The sequence below is a fragment of the Amblyomma maculatum genome, unplaced genomic scaffold (assembly GCF_055883805.1).
Source record: "Amblyomma maculatum isolate TAMU_Amacu unplaced genomic scaffold, ASM5588380v1 scaffold_15, whole genome shotgun sequence".
Classification (NCBI taxonomy): Eukaryota; Metazoa; Arthropoda; class Arachnida; order Ixodida; family Ixodidae; genus Amblyomma; species Amblyomma maculatum.
Genome location: NW_028146740.1, coordinates 1,907,186 through 1,916,751, shown reverse-complemented (window position 1 = coordinate 1,916,751; position 9,566 = coordinate 1,907,186). Strand labels below are relative to the sequence as shown.

Here is a 9,566-nt window from a genome sequence, read left to right as displayed (position 1 = left end):
TGGATTTCGCCGCAGACGCTCTTCCATTGACAGCGTCATCGACCTTGTGGCGACAGTAGAACATGAAAAGCGTCACCGTCGACTAGTAGCTGCTGCATTTTTAGATATAAAGGGAGCTTACGACAACGTCCTCCATGAAGCTATTCTTGATGGACTTGACGACGTGGGAGTTGGTGGCCGACTGTACTTGTGGATTGTAAGCTATCTCAGCGGCCGCTCTGTTTACATGACTACACCTGAAGGAGATACTACCCACTTTCAGGTCGGTCGTGGAGTTCCACAGGCAGGAGTTCTCAGCCCAACTTTATTTAACGTTGCGCTAATTGGTCTGGTGAGTGAACTGCCAACTAACATCCACATAAGTGCAATGCTGACGACATCTGCATCTGGGCCTCTGGTTCGACGCGCCCACAACTACGGGCGAGACTGCAACGAGCTGTGTCATCAACATCGATGTACTTACGGCGTCAAGGTTTATTTTTAGCGGCAGAAAAGTGTGCAGTGATCGCGTTTACGGGAAAATGTGTCAGCCGCTACCCGATTACCCTTCATGGAGTCGTAATACCATACGTCTCCAGGCACAGATTCCTGGGAGTAATTATTGACCACCGACTATCTTGGTCGAAACATATTGCTATGGTGAAGAAGAGGCTAATTAATTTTTGCCATGTACTTCGTTACATAGCTGGCATCAAATGGGGTCCAACTGAGCGCTCCTTAATACGGCTTTACGAGGCTCTGTTTGTTGGCTACATCCGGTACAGTCTCTCAGTACTCTCTAGTATGAGCATTTCCTGCTTGCGGACTTAGAGAGCGTGCAAGCGCAGGCACTGAAAATATGCCTTGGACTGCCCAGATACACCTCTAACAAAGGCACAATTGAAGAGGCACACGCTCGCCCAATGTCCATATACTTGTCACACGAACCACTTCGTGTATATTTACGAGCAATTACAAGACACCGTTTTCACCCACTCAGCAAGATTCTGGATGAGAGGTCGGACTGCACTTTTACAAGCGCACTCCGCTGCCATCAGTCGCAAGTACCGACAGGATATGCCCTCCCATATCGTCCCACCCAACCACCATGGACGATGGATAAACCTTTGGTGCACCTTCGTGTTCCCGGAATACTAAAGAAATCTATGGTACCAATTAGTGGACTCAAACAACTTACTCTGGCACACATCTGGTCAGAATATCCCAGTTATATTCACGTATACACCGATGGATCTGTGTCAGCACAGGCATCCGCTGCAGCTGTGGTCATACCAGCTCAGAAAACGACTCTGCATTTCCTTTTGGGACATACCTCTACATCAACCGCTGCCGAACTTGTAGCCATTCGGGAATCTATTCGCTATATATGTGGGGAACCACCTCAAAAATGGTGTATATTCACGGACTCGAAGACTGCATTACAAATTTTGGAAAACTTCTTACGCCACACTGCCTATCAGTCCCTGGCACTAAACATTACGGAGCTCATCACATCTGCCCAGCTGCAAGGCCACATGATAATGTTTCAATGGATTCCTGCCCACTGCGGCCTCCATGGGAATGAGCAGGCCGATGTTGAAGCGAAAAGCGCTCTCATCAATGGCTTCCAAACAGCTGTGCCTTTTTCAAGAGCGGATACGACGTGTCTTCTAAAAAGTTATATGAATATTGCTACAGCAGCTTACTGGGCTCAACCAGACGCCCGACACATCCGTCTAAGAAGGCTTGATCGAACATTTAAATTTAATGTTCCGCGTGATATTCCGCGTCATCAGACATGCTTGATACATCGACTTCGTTTAAACGTGGCTTTCACGCGCAAGTACTTACATTGAATTGGACAGATGGACTCACCGGAATGTTTAACTTGTGGCATCCCAGAGACTGTGGACCATGTATTATTGGTGTGCCCAGAGTATGCGAACGAAAGAAATGTGCTAGCTGCTTCCTTGAAGCGTTTAGACAAGAGGCCTCTGTCGGAGGAACTGCTGCTGGGCGCTTGGCAGGACAAGGGGAAGGGCATCCAGGCAGTGCGCGCTCTTTGCCGTTATTTGAGCGCCAGCGGACTTGATTCACGTTTGTAAAGCAAGCTGCTGTGTCTGTATATATATTTCATATGCCTTCTCCCACATCGTCACCCATCATGACCTTCTTTCTTCTCTCCTTCCCCAGTGCAGAGTAGCAGGCCAGATTTGAATTATTCGGGCCAACCTCTCTGCCTTTTCCTATCAATAAATCCATCTATCTATCTACACAACTTTCAGAGTCCAAAAAATTTCAACGTCAGTGACAAGCTCGTGCGCTTTGCAAGCATCGTTTAGGCTTGGCGACTGCGAGGAACACGCGCTAAATCCACTGCTTGTATTCGTCATGGTGGAGCCACGTAGCCTGAAACTTTCTCTTTCCAGGCATTGTGTCACATATGAAAATATCACGTGCGCTGACAGGCAGAAGCCACGCTCATTCCAAAAATGCAAGCACTAGGGCAACGCCAGCGTAGACACGGCCGCACGGCTCAGTAAACCTATCTAAAAACGTTGGGCTCGGTGAGTTCCTTACACTATCTAGAGGGAAAGCTGAGGGCGCTGCACTTCAGCCACCACGGGCGCGCTAAGAATCATGGGCCGGTGTGCTACTTGTTGCGGGACAGTCAGTTTTGCTCGAGTACGTGGAGTGGCGTTACTGCAATGTTTTTTTTTTCGTTATCAGCATCATCTGAAGGTGCGTACATAGACCGCGAAAGCCATAGTAGCGAAGGCGCAAAAGCAAACGTCGCCAATAAATGGTTTCTGTTTCCCGAAATGCCACTAAAAACTTCCTTAAGTGATGGCACAACGATAAATATTTTCATAACATTTTTTTATTTCAAAGTTTGCCTATTAAGTGCGAAATATTGGTATTTGTGCTGCTCAAAACTAAGCCAATAGGAGAAAGGGCCATCGCTTATATTGGATAAATCTCACACTGGCATTCTTTCTCTCTCTTTTTGCAATTTACAGTCACAATATTCAATCCTAGGACATTATTTACGGTAGAACAACGTTTATCTTTGCATTAGTTTTGGCCAAAAGTTGTAGTTCTGCACTTGGTAGCTCATCGGCCCATGATGCTTTGAACGCCCATGGTGGCTGAACTGGCCGTCTGGAAACTCCATGTAAACTCCCATAGACGGCAGCACAGCTTTCCCTCCGCTGTTAATAGTATATGGAAACCGCACAGCAGCCACAAGTCTTCTGCAGAAAAAGCTAACCCTGATCAGGAATGGTGGTAGTTCCCCCCACCCCCAGTTGCCAGAAATTTGCCTTCTCCTCGCAACTGGCTTACCTGGTGGTAAAGCTATCTTGATGACCAGCCATCCTGTGTTTTTTGCACCCCTAATCCCACGAATTTAGCGGTGAGGGGAGGGCAGAAGAGTTCAGGATTTCGTTACAGAATGGGTATTCAGCTCTAACCGAGGATGGCGACATTACCCTAGAAGCAAGCAACAATAATTTCAGAGATATCATTACTGAGTGCGCGGTAGAAGTAGGCGGTAGGATAAGAGAGTATACTGGTAAGCTGTCTAAGGAGACGAAAGATTTGATTAAGAAACGCCAGAGTATGAAAGCTTCCAATCCAACAGACCAGATCGAATTGGCTGAGATATCAAAGCTAATCAATAAGCGCAAGGTGGCCGATATAAGGAAGTATAACATGGAGAAAATTGAGCATGCTGTAAAGAACGGGAGAAGCCTTAAAGCGGTAAAGAAGAAATTGGGCATAGGCAAAAACCAAATGTATCCGATAAGGGACAAGGCGGGCAACGTCATCACGAATATGGACAAGATATTCAAAGTAGCCGAGGAGTTCTATACAGATCTCTACAGTAGCCAAAGTAGTCAGGACCGTAATGAGATTGGTGGTAGGGAAAAACAGTCAGACGTTCCATCAGTGACGAAGGACGAGGTCAAGAAAGCACTAAAAACTATGAAAAGGGGGAAATCAGCTAGAGAGGATCAGATAACTACAGATTTGCTGAAGGACGGGGGGGGGGGGATATCGTGCTAGAAAAACTGGCCACCCTGTATACGCAATGCCTGGTGTCATCGACGGTACCGGAACCATGGAAGAATGCAAACATTATCCTCATTCATAAGAAAGGGGAAGGACCTTAAAAATTACAGACCAATCAGCCTACTGTCTGTTACGTATAAGGTATTTACTAAGGTAATCGCTAATAGAATCAGGGCAACCTTAGACTGCACTCAAGCAAAGGATCAAGCAGGGTTTCACAAACGGTACTCTACTATCGATCATATCCATACCATCAATCAGGTGATCGAAAAATGCTCAGAATATAACCAGCCCTTATACATAGCATTCATCGATTACGAAAAAGCATTTGACTCAGTTGAAACCTCGGCGGTGATGCAGGCATTGCAAAATCAGGGGGTAGACGAGCTGTACGTGAAAGTGCTGGAAGATATAGTGGCTGCACAGCAACCATAGTTCTGCATAAAGAAAGTAACAAAATTCCGATAAAGAAAGGTGTTAGGCAAGGAGACAATCTCCCCAGTACTATTCACAGCTTGCTTAGAGGAAGTATTCAGAGACTTGGAATGGGAGCAGTTATGGATAAGGGTAGATGGAGAATACCTCAGTAATCTGCGATTTGCTGATGACATTGCCTTGCTAAGCAACTTGGGGATGAACTGCAAATAATGATGACCTAGGAGGAAAAGTAGAAAGGTAGGCTTGAAAATCAATATGCAGAAGACTCCTAAGTGCAGCTGCCGACTATAGCTGTTAACAATATTGCGTCATACGCTTAAACGCAGAGCTTATGTGTATCCCTGACATATATCGCACCAAGTAGTGACACACAAGCGATCTTTATCTGAAGAATGATGGCAGCTTAGATGAAGAAATGTTCATGTCAGGCTGCACAACAAAAAAGCACTGAAATTGTGTGATTCAGCAACTTCAGCTACAGAATTTTTTTTTTGGCACTGGCAGCAAAGAAGCCAGAAGAGTCATTCAGAAGAAGCTCTGATTTCAGCTTTTAGCGATTCAGGTACTGCAACCACCTGTAATGCCAACTAGTGGCCAAATGTGCACACAGTTTCCGTACCCACTTGCTTTTGAGTATGTACACATGATCGCTGCATGTTCTCAGTTTTATCTCTGCTTAGGAGGGTGTCCACAATCGTTAGCAACGATCTGCTGACACTGGCACACAAGCGTGTAGCTTTCACGTAGATAGGAACCTAGTGTATACTTGAGTGAAGGCTCTCCAGCTTATGATACAAACTGTTTGTAAAAATAAAAATAAATATGATTGTACAGGGATTTTGGGGAAATCCAACAGGTTGCTTGTTTTGACGGATGTTTGGAAGAAATGACTAAGTGAAATGCTCAAGTTCATAGGCCTCTTGTGCGTCCAACACGGGCATTGTGAAACTTCACTGGCTGAAGCTGCATTGGAATGAGGGCAACATCTACAGTGGTTTGCTTCCACCAGGAACAATGCTGTGAATCTGCTTCATAGCAGTGCTGGTGCTCCTCAAAGTGGCAGTCCTGTACAATGTAGACCAGCTGCCACAAGTAAAGCGCCGGTACATCAAGTGCGAAGCCTTTACAGCCACATTAGGCAGGATTTGCATGTAGCTTCCCGAGAAGAGTTCAATAAACAGATATTTAACCTTCGTGGCACACCAGCTCAAATTTTGTCACTCTCTGCAAAATGTGCCAACTATAAACCACAAAAAGTTGACAAATGCACGAAATGAGTTGTGCTATGAGCAAAAGAAGACCGGGCTTAAAAATAATGTTTCTAGCAATTTGGCAAAGTTACGAGAATGACAAGCCTTCACAATGAACCACATAGCACATTGGTTCCTGGTATTTGGTTTCACTGCATTTTATTGGTGTAGTCGGGAGAATAGGAATTTCCAACTCGCAACAACCACCCCATCTTGATAAGGCAACTGCTGCAGACATACAACAGATCCGAAGGCATGTCGCCTAGCACACATTACAATAGATGCTGTCAAGAGAGTGCAAGAAGTGGCCGATTCCATGCCAAGTTACTTAAGACAATGCCACGTTTCGGACACCATCACATACAGAGAACTTTTGCTCAGATAACCACAGCTGTGTTATCCCCGCAAGGGTCAAGTGTTGTTGTATATGACAAACTCTTTAATCCATGCCAAGCCTGTTCACATATCAATCTGTTGCTTTAATTCTAAAGGCTGAAAACTAGAGAGGCAAAAAATTGCAGTCACACATTCGTGCTTCTCCACCTCCCGCCACTGCAAATCATGCGTCCAAAATCACTCTGAATACTTTCCAAATAATACCATATCAGCAAATGCAAGGGTGACAATATTCCACAACAGGATTGAATACATTGCAAGCAAGGTATTCTAAAATTAACTAGGAGCACGCTCTAAACCAGTAGAAGGAGTGAGAGTATCCATTTGGTCACACCAGTTACAGCGCACTGCACTACCGAGGTAGCAGAGGAATCCAACTGGTGGAAGAAACTCGTACGTCGGCCCCGAGTATTCCTTGCCTCTGCAAATGTAAATAAATGAGAGCAATACTGCAATTACATTTAGTTTGCATAAATTCAGCAAACTCACTCACAGTAGAATTTGATTCAAGTAAAGCAAGTGAGAGTGCCTGCCGCAGAAGGAAAAAGGCAGCAACGAGACTGGCTGTCAATGCTAGCACAAATACAAGTATTTAGCACACTTACAAAACACTGAAATAGCAACAAATAAAATCTAAGTTAAATCACTTGTGCCCAATACGCTGCGGCTTGCATGGAACTGCAATGGAGAGTACTTATAGCAGCAACTGCCAAGCTCTTTGACAGGATTACGAGGTAGTACATGCAATGGTGTCTCACTCTCCTCAACAAAAAGTACTACCTCAGGTTAATTATTGCTTTATTTTCAAATAAGCGGTCAATGGCCTTGACAGCAGCTTGAAGCGAAGCACTGCCCACTATTTATGGGGGCATTATGTCTGCTATCATTCCCAGTTTTCTCAAAGCGATGACGCTGTTGGAGCAGGCAAAAGATATATATTAGGGAACTCTGCGGTAGCGACATGCATTCGAAGTGTTAAGTCTATATAAACAAGCTCAGCGAGTTCTACCAATGCAGTTATTTTCGTAGTAAAAGGGCAGATACTCTCATGGGCAAGAACCTATGATAGCCGAAGAGTCACCCTCATTGCTGCATGCACCGATGTGAGTACTCGACAGTGGAACGTGTGAGCATATAAGCACAATAAATTCATGCGGGTATACGCCCGCATCTTGTAACCATTTCGTCCTGAACAGTAGGGTCGTTTCACTCCGGGGCTCATTTCGCACTGGGCCAGTTTACATTTATACTATCTCTTAGGTGGCCAGCAACTCCCCTTCTTTAGCACTTCGTCGACACTGCAAAGAACTGACCTCTTGCACTGCAGCACCACGTATGGGCCGCATGGATGAATACCGTACGAGTTTTTTGACAGAAGCACGACCGTTTCTATGGGCAATAAAACCTCCCGATCATAAACCAGCGCGTTCACGCTGGCGCACACCAAAATGCCTGCTACTGCCCAAACAAACTAGGCCACAAACGAAGAGCAGGTATGCAGCAGGTATGCAACGATTGTTTCAAGCGCGAAGAAACGGGATCGACGCCATTATGCAGACTCCACATGCCTTCGCCCGGAGTGCCCGGAGATTGTCGCGTGATTACGCCGCGTCAGTAATTGTGACTACCGCATAGCTGCACTGCCGTGTAAAAACTCGTTAAAAAAGCTGCAAGACGGTAGCAGAACGCCGACAAATGCTTTACCTAGAGCTCGCAGGCATGTAAGTACGAAACACCATCATTCGCGTACGACTCACCGTAGTCGGAGGCTGCAGACAGGCCAGGGACAGGACCGAAGGCTGCGCTGTTGAATTTAGGGCAACAATCCACGAACTGAATCAGATTTTCATCGAATTTGCATCTATCGGGACGATGCCCCGCAAACTACAACAAGCCGACGCATGAAAAGCGACCTAGGGCTCGCAAGGCACCTTGAGGCGCGAGCACCCGTTGCCCGAAAAGCGGGCCAGCTTTTGCTCGGGTGGCTCGGGCGCTGAAACGGGGTAATTGGCATCTGGGTTTGAGGCTTATTTCCAGAAAAAAGCAAGGCCGAGGCTAGAGCCACGCCCGTGGCACTAGCAGGCTGCTGCTGCCACGCATAAAATACGTCACACTACGTCATCATAAACTAAGCAAAGAAAAAAATGTGCATGACAGCAAGTAAAACCTTTATAATTCTTATTTAAAACTTAAATTGTTGGTAAAGAAATGATTACTGTCCAGTTTCTTAATAATTTTTACTTATGTAGTGATCGGTAGCGTCGGCGTTTGGCGGTTGGTTTGGCGCGTTGGTCGCGCTGGCGAGCGCCAGGAGTGCCAGGAGTGGAGGAGCGTGTGGGTGGGCGCTGCTTTAGGTCTGCTTAAAGGCCCGTTCATGCCCATCTACTACATCTACCTTGGTCAGCATTGCGCGCAGAATGACGGAGTTTGGACGCGCTTGATTGTGACATGCAGCTGCAGAGGAAGTTTTTTTTCTAGCTTCGTTCTGGGCTTCGGGTTCGGCTGTGCATTGTGCACTTCACTCGACGCAAGGAAATTCGTCTCCCTGTGGGCTGCTTATCTCGTTGTCTTCGTATTCCGCCTTCAAATACGAAAGAACTGCAGTTGCTGCAGTGTTCTATTCCATAGCTCTCAGGCGGTACGTTAAGGCACTGCAGTTATCTCCGAAATCGTTCTGCGGCCAGCTAGGCTACTCGTCCGCAATCAATTCAGTGCTAGAATTTCGTGAAAAACAATTTGATAGAATCGCCTGTCAAAAAGGAACTGCAGTCAGGAACAGCTGGTGAATATTTGAGGTTGCTTTTGGTACTTACATAAAACTACATGTATGAGCGCGAATTGGGTTTGCATTGTGGCTCAGCAGTGTGGCTGATCAAGCTATGTTGGTAGGTCAGCAAAAACGGGACATAATGCAGACTCCTGTTTTTGGAAGGTGCACTTGTACTCTGCAGTATATGCCTTGTATCTGAAATAACTCAGCCCTTCTTGCGGAGCCTCTCCGCCCATATTTCAATAAAGTTGCCATCTTTTAGATATTTGTCAAGTCAGTGCAGTGCAGTCTTTTGGCTTGTTCTTGTGTGAAAAAAAAAAAAAGATTTTTATGGAAATCAGTTTCTAAACACGCTTTTGGAACAGACTCGAAGCTCCAATTTGATTAAATTGAACATTCCAGTTGGGCAGTTCAGCTAAGGCTTCCAATCTTAATGCTTATTCTGCCGGCACTGACCTGAAATGGCAGCTCCAAGCAGGCGACAGGCAAGCATGCATATGACACATAAACCATACGAACCTACATATATACCGGAAGAGTTGACACAATCTTTTCTTTTTGGGACCTCGCACATTGGACCCTACTTAGTAGCAGATCTTCAGGGATCAAAGTTACTTCGTTTAATCAACTGCTGTGGTCGTAGAAATTATGCAAACTAC

At 45.8% G+C, this 9,566-nt stretch overlaps 1 long non-coding RNA gene across 1 annotated transcript; it reads right to left on the bottom strand.

Annotated features, from left to right (window-relative positions):
• Positions 1-5,874: 5,874 nt before the first annotated feature.
• LOC146171931 (uncharacterized) lies at positions 5,875-8,268 on the bottom strand. The gene is made up of 2 exons (XR_014702634.1): positions 7,895-8,268; positions 5,875-6,558 (listed from the first exon to the last, which is right to left on the bottom strand). It is a non-coding gene; the product is annotated as an uncharacterized LOC146171931 (long non-coding RNA).
• Positions 8,269-9,566: the final 1,298 nt, after the last annotated feature.